Genomic DNA, 16,979 nt, shown 5'->3' on the forward strand with positions numbered 1-16,979 from the left:
TTAGGATACGAAGTGAAGGGAAATCTTGCTAGCAGGGTACAGACAGCAAAATAACCTGACAGTGGTTTCAGCCTTTCCCTGCTCTATACAAAAAAACCCTGATTGTTTTTATGATTTCCCATCATGTCATGCAAGAAGAACAGAAAGTGACTTTCTTAAAAGTGAGTTAAATCTCCTCCGGAACAAGTGACCCCTTTGAAAGATTTCCCCTTTGTTTCTGTTCTGGGGCTATCTCAAAATTTAAAAATTTCCTTTGCAAAATTAAACCAAAAAATGTTTAGGTAATTACTTGCAAAATCACTGGTAACAAGCGTTTGCATGTAACCTAAGATTAATAATAATTAAAAAATGTAAAATGTGTATATATGTATAAATAATTACCTTATTGCCCCCTTACTACACGGTATGGTTTATGGGTCATTAATCAGTGTAAAGAAAAATCCATATTACACTTATCATTTAGTAATTACTCCCAGTGCTGCATATGGTCAAGCAGTCAAGCATAAAAGTTAGGAATCGATAGAGATAACATCCCACTTACGTCAGTAGAAAAACATGACTAGGTTATGAGATACAGAGAGGTGATGTTGCTGTCTGAGCCCTTACAATACTTTATTCTCTTGGCAGGTTATTGGGTACTGAGACTCCATGATTAAAATCAACAAGCATCATATATTCTTTATGTCTCTTGCAACAAATATGGCCACTGGATCTTGCCATGAATTAAAGGCGGTGATTTTAAAGACTGACAGCACATTGCAATGGAGGTCTTGCACTCAGTACATTACATACAGCTGACATCTGCATTCTGGGTATTACATATACCCCTTTAAGCCCCTCCTGGCACTTGCACAATACAGCTTCTTCCATTTCTGCTTTAATATTCCTTTTGGGGTACCAGGGAGAGGGTCCAATCTCTCCAGTATCAAGGTGTATGGAGATATATATATATATATATATATATATATATTATATATACACACAAGAACAAATGTGGTAAATTTCACGACAAGTGTTGCAGTAGCCTCAAACCACAGTATTAACTAGCTTAAGTCGTCAGTGACCTTAGCAGGCCTAGAACAAACAGAAACTACCCACAATGTCTTACTTTTAGTAGTGGTAGGAATCTTCTGTATTTTACCAGTGGCTAAAAAGTTACAGGAGGGGCGATACAGGAAGTGAGAGGCAGCTGGGGGTCCGATAACCAGAAACCGTCAGAACAGACAGGCTACATCCTTTCTAGATGAGTGTTTATATTTAATATGCCTATGCTGATGTGTAGTTTCCCTTTTCATAGTAATTTTTGATGTTGTTTCTTTATCTTTTATTTGATACTATCTATTGGGATACTATATATTTTTTTACATGTAAGAACCCTTCAAAACAACTTTCAGGGTCTAATTTAAAGTTCAATATCACTATAGATTAAATTCCCTATTATACCAGTGTAAGAACCTAATAAAAGTAGCCCAGCTGAACAGTTTAAAAATAACAAAAAAAGTGCCTAACCCTATTAGAACTAATTCCAACAAGGAAGAAGCTAAAGCTGAACCTACTAAAACCAAACAAAAGTGATAATGTGAACCTGTATATAACATCACATGAACAGTAAAACAAACATACGTGGGCCCTGTAAAAAAAACTTGATAATATTCACAAATATATGAATTTCCAACAATCAGCCATTTTATGTACACAGTATCTGATTGTTCGAACGTCAGATTACTGATATTTTACTTTTTTTTTAACCAATATTTAGGTTTAATGGTTGTATAACTTTTCCCCAACCAAAATATGAAAATAATGCCTAAAGATACTGGTGCGTCATGGGAAATATATATTTCTCTATTACGTCAAATGTAAAACTCTACATGTAGCCAACATATGGGGTCAGTGAACAATATGTACATCTCACGATAAATTATATCTTCCTAGCCTCGATGTTACACACCTTACTAACAAAGCACCTGTTTGCATACAGGATACTACTGTAGATAAGCAGCCGGCTTTGCAAATAATACATCATGGGATGCTGTGTACTGCTGGCAATAGATAAAGAAGATCTGGATATCCACCAATGCAATGAGAAGTGCAAACAGAAGTAGGTTGTACACTTTTCCTATTGTTAAAGTCTATTTTTGGACTTCTCTCTGGGCTCAGTTAAGCAGGTCCACACACATGCGTAATTAATACAACTTTATGGCATGTTTGCGTTGGATTCTTGGAAAAAAGCCCAGGGCTGCTGCTGCTTTTAGGAATGTGATGGTGGTTATTATTATGGACTGCTATGCCAGCAACTTTCTGGGATCCCAGCCACAGCCTAAAGAACAATTTAAAATGTGTGTATTAATCATACACCAGTAAGTTAAAGAATATTATAATCTGTGCAGATGGCATTTTAGAAATTGAGAAATTGTGTTTATTTCATTAGTAATTGCTATTGCTGTATACGGGTATAATCTGCATTTTGTGATTTTTATGCAATTCATAGCAGTAATGATGATGTGCTACACCAGCTATCCCTGCATATACACATACATAATCAATACAAAATGTTTATTGGTACATTGGTTTTCAACCTTAGAGTTTGATAAACAACCCCATAGGGGAGTTTCTGCTAGAAAATAATATTAAGTAATATTAATATAATAAGTGATAGTCAGCATGGCTTCAAGAAAGACAGAAGTTGTCAAACAAATTTACTCTCTTTTTATGAGGAAGTAAACTGGTAGACAGTGGAATAGCAGTTGATATAGTACTTTGCTAAAGCATTTGACACTGTACCCCACAGATGGTTTATATGCAAGTTAGGGTCGATAGGTTTAGAAAATCAATCTGTAAGTGGATAGAGAACTGGCTTAAAGATCGCATCCAGAGAGTTGTAATTAATGATTCATACTCTGAATGGCCTAAGGTTATTAGTGATGTACCCTAGGGTTCAGTGTTGGGACCTTTACTGTTTAAAATCTTTATAAATGATATAGAGTTTGTGATTAAAAGTACCATTTCTGTGTTTGCAGATGACACCAAACTATGTAATGAAATTAAGTTCATACAGGATGTCTATAATCTGTACTGTTTGATTGGGCAGCCAAGTAGCAAATGACATTTATTATAGATAAATGTAAAATTATGCACTTGGCATCTACATGCATGCTTCATACTGTCTCGGGGGAATACACTTGGGGGAGTCAGAAATGGAAAAGGATCTGGGGGTTCTAGTAGATCATAGACTTAATAACAACATGCAATGCCAAGCTGCAATATCTAAAGCTAGTAAAGTACTTTTTTGTATTAAAAGAGGAATAGACTGCAGAGATGGAGACATTATCCTGCACCTGTACAAAGCATTGGTCAGACCACATCTGGAATAAGCAGTCCAGTTTTGGGCACCAGTTCACAAAAAGGACATTGTGGAATTGGAGAGAGTGCAGAGAAGGGCAACTAAACTAATAAAAGGAATGGAAGAGCTCAGCTATGAGGAGAGATTAGCTGAACTGAATCTATTCTCCCTTGAGAAGAGACGTATAAGGGGGGATATGATCACCCTGTATAGATATATAAATGGTCTATATAGAGAACTATCTTCCCAATTATTCACTTTAAGATCATTACAAAGAACAAGACGGCACTCTTTGTATCTGGAGGAAAAGAAGTTCCAGATAAGGAAGGGATTCTTCATTATTATTAAACAGGATTTATATAGCGCCAACATATTACGCAGCGCTGTACATTAAATAGGGATTGCAAATGACAGACTAATACAGACAGTGATAGAGGAGGAGAGGACCCTGCCCCGAAGAGCTTACAATCTAGTATTGTAAGGTCCGTGAAAATGTGGAATTGGCTCCCTCAGAAAGCAGTTTTAGCAACTACTATAGATTGCTTTAAGAAAAAGCTGGATGTGTTTCTAGAAGCACAGAATATAACTGGGTATTAATAAAGCTCCATCCTGGGCTACCCCAAAACACATTCCTTCTCCCTTGAATTAATGGCTACCTCAAAAAATAAAAAAAACACCATAAAATTACTATATAATACTCACCTAAATCCATGGTCACCTGACATTTCAATTCTTCAAACTAAATAACTAGGACCTAGAACCCGCAAACAAATTCACTGCCAAGTTTGAGTATTTATGAAACATTAAAAAGCCAGAAGTCCTCTTAAATAGCATCTTTAAGTAGATTTTAGATACATAAAAGTTTTTAAACAAAGCAGGGCAGTTATTTACTTTGTAAATGTGATCATTAGTGTAATACCATACATTTTCGTTATAAGAATAGCGGCAAGCCTTTCTTTTAATTGTGTTGTAGTACAGTGGAAAAATGTAGTTAAGCAACGCACTGACAGAAACAAGATGTGGAGAGGCCCTTGCCTGCAACAATTTACAAGCGGCAGTGTTTTCCCCAACCCCAGAGATAATGGAAGGAGATTCTGTACATTCCTTCCATAAGCTACAACCAGACAGCAAAATAAGGAAGCAAGGAGAAAGAATAGAGATTAGAAAAATCCCTTGTTTGGGGTGGGAAGACAAAAGTCTAAAATGTCCAAAGTCCATCCAAAAATAGAATTTTTTATATTTTTAAATTTTTTAAACCATGAAACTTTTTTTGTTTTTGTTTTTTCTAGCCGGCCTCTGTGTGCAATTTCTGAATATACAGAATGCTATGCTATACTTGACACCTGCAGTTGGATTTATTTTCTTAACTAATTAAAACTGGACTCCATGGAAACAGACAATATTAATAATTGAAACATTTAATGCTCCCCCACACTGGGGCATGTGGTTGCATTGTAGAGCCTTTAGCCTGATAACCCCAGATACAAATGCATAACCAACCTTAGAAAACCCTAGGGATAAGGGCTAACCACTGACTCCTCTCATTCAATTCAGGGTAAACACTTACCCCTAGAGTTTTGTTAGGGGTGGTAAGTGCAGATGGTGCCAACTAGGTTTATGTCATACATGTCTCTGCAGGATTGAGAACCAGGTAGTCTTGCCGGACAGCACAGAATAACACTGAAGATTTGTAAAGCTACATTGTTGCTAGAGGAATACTTCCATGAGATAAAAATGCAGGCTGACATTGCTGAGGATCATTTAAAAATGGGGTAGCCTGGTAGTTATCCTGACTTTAATATTTTTAATCAGGGACTGGAAACAAGAACAAAGATAAGACTTCTGACATTTTTTGTTTTTTTTACCTACCTAGTAGCAAGGAAGCTAGCGGCAGCCAGGTAATCACGCTTTTCTCTTACAAAAGATTTATTTTGACTCTGTATAACCTAGTCCAGAACCAACCTATTATGTGATCACATGTTGAAGGAGTAGCAGCACACTGAAAAGGTCATACATTTGTTTTCTCCTACTATGTCCATAAAACATTGGAGAATGCAATAGAACCCTGAATGGCTCACAGAAATGCCTCTCCCTCCTGCTGCTAAACAAGTGCTCACAGTAGTCTAATATCAGTTTCATTTAAAAAAATTTAATATTTAAATACCATTCCTATGTCCAACACCTCCACAACTTTTTTTTAATCGCCCTAACTATAGAAAATGTGCACTGTGATGGGGAGGGAGCAACACTCTGGTCCTGATTTATGAAAGCTCTCCAAGGCTGGAGAGAATACACTTTCATCAGTGAAGCTGGGTGGTCCAGCAAGCCTGGAATGGATCTGGTCCAGGATTCAAAACATTTGCTAGCAAATGGCAAATGATTTTTAAAAATCCATTCCATGTTTTCTGGACCACCCAGCTTCACTTCTGAAAGTGTATTCTTCCCAGCCTTGGAGAGCTTTCATAAATCAGGGCCTCTGTGTCCACATCACAGCCCACATAGGCAAATTGGAAGCCAGCAACACGCAGGACTGTATTGCCATTTGCAAGTAGTACTTCACCCTGCATTAAGAACAGAACTGTCATATGGCCTTAAGTCAGTCCTGAGTTAATTCTAGAACAATTTTGACCTTAAGTCTGAAAACACTGAATCAACTGTAGATCTACAATCGTTTCATATTTTTACTGTTATTATTATGTAGCATAACAGAAAATATTTATTAAAGGAAGAAAAAATAACATCGGGGAACAATTTTAAACAAATTTTTTGTTGACTTCTATCACATCAGGTTTTTTCTCTACTGCTTATATTATTGGGATTACTGTAGCATGGATTTGTATTGGCTATTTATTTACACACAAGAAAGTGTGGTCAGAGGTTGTGCGCTGCTCTACGTAGTGAATAAGCAAAATTTATTTTTCTACTTACACACGTATTCCCTTTCTTTCAGATCATGTCTGGCTCTGCTGTTTCTCGTCATAAGTGCCTAAACAACCCTGATTCATTTTGTTTTATCAGTTTCACCATTCCCAGTCAAAGGGCGAACATCAGCACATTTGTAGAGCAAGTCTATTTGACATATTTCAAAATTAAACTGATGATCAAGATAAGTCTTTGGGCCCCTCATAAGGTGTGCAAACAGTGTGTTGCGGGTTTACGGATGTGGAAAAAAGGGAACACGTGATATGATGCAATTTGGTATACCTATGGTTTGGCGAGAGCCAGTAGATCATTTCAGTGACTGTTACTTTTGTATAGTTAAAACATCAGGATATAACAAGAAAAATAAATGTAACAGAGTATCCTAGTCTACCATCAGCTATACGCCCAGTGGCTCATTCAGATGAAATCCCAGTGCCGGTTTTCGTTACACTACCCTCTCTTGAAGAACATGAATTTTTTGATGAACTAGGCGACAACAATGATGAAGAGTTTGAAATTGAAGAGGACTCAGTTAGTAAGGGATTTGATCAGCATGTGTTGAGTGATTTGGCACGTGATTTGGGACTATCGAAGAAGGCTTCAGAACTCCTAGCATCAAGACTGCGTGAGAAAAACTTACTTGAAAAAGGAACAAAGGTATTGTACTTTCAAACCAGAGAAATTGCATTTCTGCAGTACTTTAGAACTGACAGTGGCTTTGTGTATTGCCATAGCATACCTGGTTTAATGGAGGAATTGGGAATTCCAATCTATAACTCAACTGAATGGCGACTATTCATCGATAGCTCAAGGTGGAGCTTAAAGTGTGTCGTCCTTCACAATGGCAAAATATTTGGGTCAGTCCCAATTGGCCATTCAGTTTCTCTTTGTGACAATGCAGACATAAAGAGATTCATTGAGTTGTTGCAATATCACCAAAACAATTGGGTCATCTGTGTTGACCTTAAAATGGTATGCTTCCTTCTTGGTCAGCAACGTGGATACACCAATTATCTCTGTTATCTGTGCATGTGGGACAGCAGAGCTCGTGAGAGGCATTGGGTGGAAAGGAATTGGCCTCCAAGATCTGCCCTAAAACCAGGTGATCCAAACATTCTACATGAGCCACTTGTTGATAGAAAGAATATTATATTCTCGCCTCTGCACATGAAACTGGGTCTGATGAAGCAGTTCTTTAAAGCTTTGCCAAGTGAAGGAGAGTGTTTCACGTACCTCATTTTGGCATTTCCTAGCCCGTCATTTGAAAAAATAAAGGCTGTTGTGTTTGATGGTCCACAGATTCGGCAGCTCATCAAAGATGAACATTTCATCATGACAATGTCAGAAGTCAAAAAGAATGCTTGATTATCATTCAAAGCCATTGTCAAGGACTTTCTTGGAAACACACAAGCAAATATTTACACAATTGTCCAGAAACTCTTGGAAATCTACAAAATTCTTGGTTGCAATATGAGCATCAAGGTGCATTTTCTGTATAACCATCTTTCTAACTTCCCAGAAAACCTTGGTGCAGTCAGTGATGAGCAAGGTGAACGATTCCACCAAGATTTGAAGGTCATGGAAGAACGGTATCAGGGTAGATGGGATGTACATATGATGGCTGACTATTGTTTGAGCATCCAGCGGGATTGTCCTAACACTGAACATTCCAGGAAAAGCCATAAGCGTAAATTTTTACCCTAACAGCTAACCTGATTAATTTTCAAATGTTTTACTGTAAAAAAAAAAAAGTCAGAATAACAAAAATCCTTTGTATGAACAAAAGACATTTAAATAAACAGTACATCCAAGTTAATATTTCATTTTTTTTTTCATTGTATGTTAAAATTTGTATGTTTTTTGACAAAAATGGAGGGTACCCTGTATCGTAAAATCTGGATGTGATACCAAAAATTTGTAAAACAAGTGTAAGATCTAACTCATCAAAAAATGCATTCCCCAGTGTAATATACAAGCTGCAAGTGTAATCTCTATGAAGTGCATTTGTACATATAGGACACACCAGCTCTTAGGCTTTATTTATCACTGGGTTCTATAATAAGATTTCTCAGTCGGTCAGCTAAGTGCCAAGTTACTAAAGTTGTAGAGCCACCAATCCTGACTACTTATCACTTAATTAATATCTTTCAACACGATTTTCTTCAACGCATTTCAAATTATGTGGCAACAGTAAACTGGTAGGAGGTCATAACTTTGAAATATTTGTGGCCAGTTTAAGGATTTATTTTTACTGCTTGAATTATTGCACAATGTAGTGATTCAGTTTTATGTAACAGCTTTAAGTCTGTTTGACAGTCATGACATATTCTGAGAATAACATAATATACTGTATAGTAACATGTTATAGTGGGCCCTAGTTATCAAAGAGTTTTGATTGTCAGTTTATATTAGCAAGCAACCTCATGATAGCTATGTGCCACTAAAGATATTTTAAAGACACTTAAATGAAGCTTTAGGGACATTAATGATCTGTTAATAGTTTGATCAGGGAATATGTGTATGTCTGCATACCTTCTCAGACACAGTCCACCTGCTTATCAGTAAGCAGGTGACATGACTGGGATAGGCTTATTGATTTCCCCCTCCAAAAAAGCAAATGCCAGAGATAAAAATTGAACATGCTCATACAGTGTTTGTTGGAAGTTAGTTTAAGTGCTAAAGCAGTTAAATAAGATGTAATGCCCCTTGCCCCTGCCAATCTAACACTTGCCTGTACATGATCCAGTGAGGTATAGACTGTGCAGCTTGTCAAAATCCTCACCCACTACAGGATATCAGTTGCAATAGGTATTATGTACTGTATGTAGTATTGTCAAATTTCAATACAAATAGAATATATACAAAAAATGGGGTACATGATTACAATATATGTATATACCTTATTTAAGACATTAGATATAAAGAAGTACATCCAACAGCAGTACAGAATGTACATGAATCTGTAACACTAATAATCCATAGTTACAATCAAGTATACACATGGCTACATTAGGAGGTAAAGAGCATGCACAGCTGGTCAACAATACAACCTTTTCAGAGACTTTTCCCAAGGAGGACTTTAAAATTAAAGTGATCTCAATGGATTCTGATGCAAAACATGCTGTGACTTGCAAACCATCTGCTACTATAAAGTTTTCCAAGCCGTTAATTTACCACACATCTTGCTGTGTTATTGAACGTGTATGTGTCTAATCCATTAATACTGGATGTCTACCATACAAAATCTGTATTATAAACCAAGGTTAACCTTCGACCACATACATAGAAAAATACCATTTCCCTGTCTCATCTTCCCTGCCTAGGTTGATTTCGGCCACTGAAGACAAGTACTAGTGAGGTTATTTCTGGTGGTTGATCTTCTGTTGTATCTTTACTACTAAATATCACCCTGGCATGTTAATGGACCTACCACCAACAACAGGTGTCACGGTCAGTTGTTCACATTCCCAACAGGAATATATTGTGGTAATGCAGCCCCTACAGCAGAACCAGAGCTCAGATCATAGCAGATCTTTGGCTATTACTTTGATACAGCAGTGGAGGATAAAGCTCCTTATCAATATTTCAAAACTGAAAAACGAACCCTTGGGGATTGTTCAACTTTAAACAGAAAGAAAGATCCATTGTGTCGATTGTTAAAAATCCACATGTGGATGGGGGAAGTTTGTCTCAAGTTGAGTCAGACGGGTTTTTTTTTAATAACTAAAGAGCATAACCAACATAACTTCTCCATTTGGGTTCTGTTTTGAATTCCCATTTTGTGGTTTTCCAAAATTCAAGTTCATAGATTATTGGTTTAACCTTATGCAACCATAAATAGGCATCACAAGAAACCCCCTAGCAAATCCACAGGGTTCTAAGTCAACTGATAAATTGTTTATATTCACATATGATGCACAGAGCAGCTGTCCCTGTGTAGGCAAACAGTGCATTCCAAAAGGAAATGTGCATAAAACAATAGTGCACTGCAAAATATATTCTCATGGGCAAGAAGTTAAAGAGGTGCAAAGTAAAACCTTTGTTGCTCAAAACTATACAGCTCATAAATAAGAAAGGGCATTCCAAAAATTAAAAATATAGAAGATCACATGATTTGAAACACTAGAACAAAATAACAAAAAGTAAGTGGATAAAGAAGTGACTTAAAGGCCAGATTCAACGAGTCTTAATGAATTATTCCAGACTGATGATCCATGGAATTTCTGATTGCTGTCCTTTGTATATTTCTGTCCATTATATGCAGTTTTTCTGGTCTGTTTATTTATTTTCCTGTGGCTGAACTTGATCGACTTGTCTTTTTTCAACCTATTACATTAAGAATATATGGCCCTCTGCTGTCATTTTTATGTTATTTATACTGTCATTTTCATTGCAATATATTCATCAGAAATAACAGAGAAACAAAGTGACAGTTTTTTTCTACCTTAATTAGTTGCTATGGTCTTACTGCCCCTGGCAACTGTCACAGACAGCAATGAATTGGAGACTTGCCATTTCCTAATGTGAATGTAACTGGCACTGACTGCCAACAATAACCACTTGCATGTTTTTCAGATGCAGTCTTGGAATGACACGTTTTAATAAAGCAGGGGATTATTAGAACCTCTGCTGGATTTTTATTACGGTCTGTGATCCCACTAGAAGTGTCACTCACAATAGTATCAAGGTTTTCTGGCCTTCATGACCACCTTCTTCCTAGAAGCCAAAAGAAAACAAATATGCAGGCTTCAATACATGCAAGATACCTGCCTGAAATGTAACATACAGTAGTCAAGTATGCATATTATGTCCTCCACTATATCATAACTATATTGCGTGAGGTTATGTATGTACATCATTATCTAATCAGGTACTATTGTTGAGTCTGTCTAGACTTACATCACTGCACAAAACACAAACTGTTCTACAATCAGGGTCACTAGATTATTATGTGACAAAATAAACTATGTCAAGACTTCGTTGGTGCAAAGAAGAAGGAAATGGAAGACAAGCATCCATTACTTAAAACAGACTTCTAGTTGAAACATTAATATTTGTTCTAAATTCCTGAAGAAAAAAAAGCAATGCGCTGCCTGAAAGTGTGTCAAGGCACTTCTGTGTCTTTGGCCTCAATTAGTATTTAATGTACAGCGATGCGTGATATGTTAAATCCTGTTTATTATTAAAAATAATAATAATATTAATCAGTGGTGTAGGAACAGAGAGTTGAAGAGGTTGCAATTGCATGACACACAAGAGTCCCTATGTCCACCAATGTGGGCCCAACAGTGTCTATCCATCTGAACCCCATCTTGTTCCCCCACACAAAAGAGCCTATTTGGCCTTGTTTTGTTCCAACAATAGTCTCCTTCAGTGGGTCTTTCCCTTTTCTTCTACTACGGTACTAGTTGTAATACTCTAAATACAAGGGAACTTCATACAAAAACTGCGGTATGACAGACCTTGCAAATTACAGCTCAAATAATTTTTTTTCTTATGTCTTTTGGTCTAATTTATTACATGAAACAAAAAAATAAAAAACAATATGGCTTGTAGAATAACCCCTTTATATAAAAGAAATACAAATGTGGTTTATTCATTCCAGCCAGTGTGGGATGAAATGTCTACTGACATTTTGGAATGAATTTCTTTCACTTCTGGTTTCAGTAAACATTCAGTTCTGAACAGTATGTGTCAGAGATTTTTGTGTACTTTACAGATATAATGGAAATTTTCTAACAATTATAATGTGTATTATGTATAATATAACCCCTGACCATGGTCTGAGTAAGAATATTTCTGCTGACCACAGCAATTAGATTGTAGCTGCCATATCTTGAAAAAGAAGAAAAGAAAGAGTAAACAATGCATTTCATTGCCATGGGAAAAGGACACATTTTCAATGCTTGGGTGTTAAAATGCAGCATGAACAAAGTTGGGTTTACAATAGCATTTACGAGGGATGCAATTAGTATTCTTTATCCAGTTCCTTTTGTGTTAGAGATACTGGTTTATAGAAGCTCTCTAGGTCAAGAAACGAACATGCCAGTCTGCCAAGACCCATAAAGAATTTAGAATCCGGCAAACGTCGTCTGTATAGCCTTAGGCTATTGTTACATGTGAGGTTTATAAAACACTCTGCATTTTAAATTGATACATTTTCATTCTGTTCTGTTTTATACAAACTTTTCTGTGGAAAGTTTAATATTGCTGTATTTGCACTCAAATGAATATAAATATTTATTAAAGCCCTGCAAAAAGGAAATGTACAAACTGCATCACCCCACAGCTAGATTGGAATTTGCTATAGAATACTTCATTTGAACTTCTGAACTATTACATTACTTTATTGGTTAAGCCCAATTGTTAGGCATACAATTATATTTATATTAGGGGCGATAAATGCATTTCTGATGTATTTCAGTTTCCTTTTTATATATAAAGCCGGTGCTGAACTTCTGCCAAAACAAAACTTTCAACGTTAAAATATTAGTTCCAGCTGAACTGAAGTTAGATATCAAATTTATAAAAAAAACATGCAACGTGTACAATACTTCTCTGTATATCCTAATCCCCCAAAAAAGATTACAAGAATCCCGACCATCCAATTCCTAGAAATAAACAGTGCTCCTCTACCCAGACACTGTATGCAAAGCTTATGAGCATACAATATATTTGTTTTTTAGGCAAAGCATTTTTTAATCTAAAAGGAGTATTTTTACATTGATGAAGCTTTTACAATGTAGCAGCATGTAAATTTATATGAAATAATGATTCCTAATGTACTTGTGTCTCTCATCAAACTGCTGGAGAATAAAGGAATACGACAATAAAACAAAGTGTGTAGTGCAATGTGAGCTTCTTACAGTGCCAGTTAGAAGCTTTAGCAATCCCTGCCTCATCCCTGTCATTTAGTGGATTTTGGTCGTTTTAAAAATGGACGCAGTGGCATAACTACAGATCTATGGACCTATGAACCTGTGCCCCAAATTGTGACAATTTTGAACTGCAGGGGATGGACCTCTGGATACAGATCTATGGGCCCCAGTATTAATTTCTGAGATGGCCCAATACCATTATTAAAACTCATTGACATTAGAAAAGCCTCTTTACATTAGTGCTCTTTTTTATTTTAAGAGCCATCCTTCAACCCCCCCCCCCCCCCACATGAGAACCCTTCCTTTCAAATCAGAGTCCCCTTTATGTTTTGCTTTTTGACGAGGCCCCTACCATTTAGGACAAGCCTCTTCACATCAGAACATATTTAAATGTGTAGACCCCCCCACTCTTACACATTAAAAGCCATTTTCAATTTAGGACCTCCTTTTACATCTGAGACCCTGCTTCACATAAATATCCCCCACTTCAAATTTAGACATAATCCCCATTTTCTTTAGATTCCCCATAATATATCAAAGCTATCCCTTTTACATTTTAAAGTCCCCTACTTCACAGCAGACCCCCCCTTTCACATCAGGAGAGAAAATTGAAGGTTTCATGTACCAGCTCCACAGCCCTGATTTTAACAAATAAGTCATTAGAGTTCACATCTATTTAAAAGAAAGCCTGTGCCATGAAAACTATTGAGGCTGTCATTACTCACTTTATTCTACAAATGAAAGGTGCCTGGATAATATGCTGTTTTTAGCTAAAATACTTTGAGTCACCAACATGGCTCAAACATGTAACAAAGACAAAACTTAGGATATGTCAACTTTCTTCCAGTGAGAGAATCCAAAAGTATTAAAGCAACTGAACTGCTAGTCATATACTATATGTATATAAGGATAGCAATGGCAGCCAAGATTCCCTTAAATATGAGCCTATCTATTTGTATCTAGATCTGTAACTAACCCTAAAGGTGAAGATACAATATACTGCAGTTACTGCTTTTCCCATTGTTTTCACTCGATGATTCTGCCAGTACCACATTTCATCTTCCTGGGTGCACCAATTGTAATATATCTATGAAGAAGTGAGGTTGTCACCCCCTGGGACATAGTTAAAAAACATTTTCTACTCTCTAGAGATGAGGCAGGGTAGACAGAAAAGGCATTTTAGCAGAAGGGCGCACAAATTGGGATAATCTGCAATTTAAGCTGGCCAAGTAATCCATTAGGGAGGCAGCACAGGTTGGCCTTTTGGCAATGGATGCTAAGAGATCCCGTCCCAGCACTGGGTGTTCTGTAGTCCACAGAAATAGATAGAACAGTAAAGAAGGCTCAGAAAGTCCTTGGCTCACAAGATTTCTGACATCATCATTACTGCACAGTTAGTGAAAGACCTTAAAACCTCCAGTTAATTAGAAAAGGAAGTAGCTGAATAACTATGCATACAAGGGAGGGGTATGTATGAAATGACTATGTGACCGCTGCAAGTATAAGTACAATAGTTTAGGAGATATTTGCAACTGTTCATGACAAACATAGATGCATCAGTTTAGACCTGCTTTAACCTTTTAAACATCAAGGAACCCTTGAAAAAACTTTTTAGGTCTCAAGGAATCCCTATGGATATTTATAATATGCCCAGTCCATGGTACATTAGCCCGATCATCAACAGGATGAATGCCACATACATTGCTGGCCAGTGGGAAGAATGCCACCCTTACAGATAGCCAAAACAGATAATTGGTGTCAATGGTACCTGACCTGAGAGGCACAAATTGCTCATTGCAACCTTTGGAGTAGCCCTGGTTTAGACAATATTGGATGAGTAAAGAACAAATGCCATGGCAGGAAACAATACTCTGCAATCTGGTAAAAGGCCAACACACCCTTATATGAGATTGGCATTTCTCTGGATAGCATTGATTCCTAATTCCTATATAATAGGTGTAGACATATCCAAGAAAAAAGGGCTTTTGCCTTTTCCATAGACTTGAGACCAATCACCTAATCAGTGGAAATTCGGAAGTAGCCCAAGCTGATTATTGAATTAGTATCTGAACAAACTGCTTGTAAACAATTATTGTCCTGCAAATAGATTATACTGCAATAATACATCTAGCTTGGCTTTTTTTGGTCCTTTCATACTTTTTGGTGTCATTAAAGTGGTGCTATACAGAGAGATAAAGTAAACCGCCATTGCTGCCCTGGATCTATAATAAGCAGCTTGCCTGGCCGGTGTTCTGGTCATCTGCCATTAATACTTAATTCCTTTATTCGGAATGAATATACAGGTCTGGTGTTCAGCAGTTGTAGGGCTACTTATGTCTTATAGACTATCATGAGTGAACTAGAGTGATCCAGCAAACCTGGAATGGATCTGATTCATAATTGAAAACATTTGCTAAATAGCAAATGATTTTTGAGAAATCCACTCCAGCTTTGCTGGATCACTTTAGTTCACCCATGATAGTCCATTCTCTAGAGACTTGATGAGCTTTAATACATCACATCTAATGAGTTAGGTAGACAGGTCCTCTTTAATGTATTTTCTAAATGATGTAAAATCCCTGTTCTTAGCACACTTTATAATTTTTTATGCTATGACCAATATGACAATTTTATAGCCATTGCACCTTTAAAATATTATGGGTGTAACAATAGACATTGATCACACACATCTGTATGAAATGACAACAACAGCAGCAGTAGCGGAGTAAACAAGCTGAATATCTAGAAAAGAATGGTGTCACATACAAGGAGCCTCTGTACTTACACCCTGGGCACTCTGTGTGTCTGCAGTCCCCAGTGCTCAGGTTACAGGAGCCACACTCATCCACCTGCTGTATGTAGGGGAGGGGGGGAGAGAAGGGATCCCTAGGTCATTATCAGCCCTCCCCGCCTCCTATCTCCTCTGTGGTCGGGAAGCTCCGGCTGTAGTCGGCAGCCCATGGCCCGGGCTGGGAGAGACAGACAGGGAAATCTGATGCCGCGGCGTCTGTGCGCTGAACACAGCTTCGCTCGCATTCTCTCTGCCAGGTTCTTCCCTCTCCTGAGCGGGGGAGGAGGGCCGGTGACGTCAGCGCAGAGCCCCATTGACGTCAGTGGAATCCCTCTATCTGCATCAATGAGCTAAAATTAGGCAGCAGAAGAAAAGACTAAAATAGCTCCCATGCCTTTTGTGTCACAAGCTCCAGCAGTTCTTCCACAGACAACAATGGGGGCAGGTTATATTTATAGGCTCGCTCGGCACAAGGGGAGCTAATTACAGACGTGATATGCATGCCAAATGTTTTATTTCCTCAACAGAGAGCCCGAAGACGTCAGCCCGACCGGTACCGTGGTGGGGGTGGGGGGAATAATACCGGGGTGCCTGGCCACAAACAGGGCACAGGTCGGTGTATTGCCTGCACAGGGGGTACATAATGACTATACAGGGCACCAATGTCACAGAACCGACCGAACCTTCCTGGGTCCTGACTTCACTTCCTGCATACTTGTTCCAAGACAGCCAGGTACACAGAATTACTTGTTATCTGGGCCATAAATTACATTTTCTGCAACATGTGTTTTAAACAAACCACCATTTATTTATCTGGTCTGCCTAAAGTACCAAGACAGTGAAACACACATGCAGCATTTCCTGTCATCTATTACCTCACTTTGTGTGCTGCAACACAGGAGAGTGCTTCACTGCAGTGCCATGGTGTGAATGGGCCCTCTGCTTACTGCAGTGCCATGTGTGAATGGGCCCTCTGGTAACTGCAGTGCCATGGTGTGAATGGGCCCTCTGCTTACTGCAGTGCCATGTGTGAATGGGCCCTCTG

At 37.8% G+C, this 16,979-nt stretch overlaps 1 protein-coding gene across 1 annotated transcript in view; it reads right to left on the bottom strand.

Annotated features, from left to right (window-relative positions):
• NR4A1 (nuclear receptor subfamily 4 group A member 1) overlaps positions 1 to 16,124 on the bottom strand; it is a 32,129-nt gene extending 16,005 nt beyond the window's left edge. Inside the window, exon 1 of the mRNA XM_072409673.1 lies at positions 15,929 to 16,124. The gene's annotated coding sequence lies outside the window, so the exon portion shown is untranslated. The remainder of the gene's footprint in view (positions 1 to 15,928) is intronic.
• Positions 16,125 to 16,979: the final 855 nt, after the last annotated feature.

The sequence above is a fragment of the Pyxicephalus adspersus genome, chromosome 1, assembly GCF_032062135.1.
Source record: "Pyxicephalus adspersus chromosome 1, UCB_Pads_2.0, whole genome shotgun sequence".
Classification (NCBI taxonomy): domain Eukaryota; kingdom Metazoa; phylum Chordata; class Amphibia; order Anura; family Pyxicephalidae; genus Pyxicephalus; species Pyxicephalus adspersus.